The following is a 2244-nucleotide window of genomic DNA, read 5'->3' as shown; positions in this document are numbered from 1 at the left end:
CTGTAACTCATTTTTGCTGTTATCGACAAAAATCGGTAAAATTAAATCGCAAAATTATGACTAAAAACATAAAGAAAAGTTGGCATCACTGTTTGTGTCGGTAGAGGCTAGCGACTACTTTTTATTCATCGTCAACTTACCGAAAATTTTCGTTAATTATCGAAATTATAAGCATTTTAATTTTACCGACAATTATCGATAACAGCAAAAATGAGTTACAGAATCCCACTACAGATTGCCTTGGATACATTACAACCAAGTTCAAGTTCTTTGACCATCTCCACTGTTTTCCTAATTGCAAAAATCTCTGCCTGCAAAACGCTGCAATTATCATTGAGTTTGAAGGATTGTTTAATTTGTGTATTTTCGCAGAAGACGCCGGCACCTGTGCCATCCTTCATCTTAGAGCCGTCTGTGTAGATGGCCAGACCACCAAGAGGAGGGCTACCACTAGACCAGGCATCTCTGCTTGGGATTGTGATTTTTATTTGGCTGAAATTGAGTACAGTGGGTATATAATGACTGATGTGATTGGAACCACTAGACTCAAGTAAATCAGTGAAAGTGGAGAGGATCTTAGCATGTCCAAAACGTGAACACTGCCACACACCTGCCTCTCTAAGCCTAAAAGCCGTTCTCTCCGCCTGAAAGTGTATAGTGATGTCCAAAGGTTGGAGATCAAGTATCACATTCAGGGCGGTTTGTGGTGTGTTTCTAATGGCGCCAGAGATTAGCAGATATGCGGCTCTTTGAACACTTGATAATTTGGACAGAAGTGCACTGTTCCCGAGAGCATGCCACCAGACAAGCCAACCATAGGTAAGAATAGGGAGGACCACCGTATCGTACAGCCAGTGTACGATCTTTGGTCTCAGACCCCAACTTTTACCAATGGAGTTCTCGCAGGAATAGAGTGCCATAAAACCCCTCTTGACCCTTTCTTCAGTGTTCCTTTTACAATTAAGACGTTGGTCCAGGATAACACCGAGGTATTTGGCTTCCGATGAAAGTTTTAGGGCAACACCGTCCAGTTTTGGTAGCGGAAAATCGGGAATTTTGCGCTTCTTCGTGTAGAGTACGAGCTCAGTCTTCGTTGGATTCACACCCAGTCCATTGGCGCGAGCCCAGCGAGACAGCTGCCTTAATTCAATTTCAATTAACTGCCTTAATTCAAATTAATTCGTGCATTATCCACATTCTTAATGCTCAAAATCAAAGGGAATTTAAACTGAATTTAGGTATTTCAATATGGCAATGATGTAAAAGAGAGCCCATGTTCATGCAATTTGCATTGCAAACAACAACGAAACAGTTGTTTACCAGCAAATGCAGAAACTGCCGTCTGCCTGGTTAAAATTAAATGCACATCTAAAAGCAAATTAACGTTGCCGTCTGTCTAGGGTATTATACTGTATTTAATTAATATGAATTTATTATTATATAAGTATCAGGCGTATTTTTACCTTTTTAATATATTATTGGCAACCTAGGCTTCTTTATTACTGAATAAATATGAAGTGAAATGGAAAGAAGTCATCAGCTCGGCTTACAGGTGGTATGTTCTTTACTTTTAAAATTAGTAAAAGTTGCAAAGGTAGTAAAAACTGCCCTCATATCAATCGTATGCTTCAAGTAAAGGAACGCTTTTCGAGTAAAAAGTGGTAAAACTTGAAGATTCTTGTACGTAAAGGAACAGAGCTAGGGTAATGTTTGGTTTACATTCGGCGTCTTTTCGTGATTTCAAAGGCGTTTCGTGATTTCGCGCGGAATCAAGCAAAAACTATCATGATTTCTCATACAAAAATGAAATCATCTCATTTCGTGATTTCAGCGAAATCGACATCGAAATCACAGCACACATGATATACAACCCTGTTTTTGCCTGAAAAAGTACCAAAAGTTGCAACACTTTTCACGTATCACAATAAACAAGGTAGATGTGCGAATTGCTGAAACAACAAATTTTAGTATCAAAATTTGTAAACAACGTGAAAAATATTAAATTACTTTCTTACAATGCTATTTTTCATTGTGTTCCCGTACTTTTTTAATGGTAATTTTAGAAAATGGATCTTATTGTAAAAAAATTTCTCCCCCATACAAATTTCCTAAAAATACGGAAACGGGAAATGACGGAAATTGCAAAAACTCCAGCAAAAATGTCAAAATCAACGTATCAGCTATAATATTAGATACCAATGAACATATGAACATGCTTGCTGCTAGTTTCTAATAGGCCAAAAT

Source organism: Musca autumnalis, unplaced genomic scaffold (assembly GCF_047663935.1).
Source record: "Musca autumnalis isolate F117 unplaced genomic scaffold, ASM4766393v1 scaffold_3, whole genome shotgun sequence".
NCBI classification, from domain to species: Eukaryota; Metazoa; Arthropoda; class Insecta; order Diptera; family Muscidae; genus Musca; species Musca autumnalis.
This window is presented reverse-complemented; position numbering follows the sequence as displayed.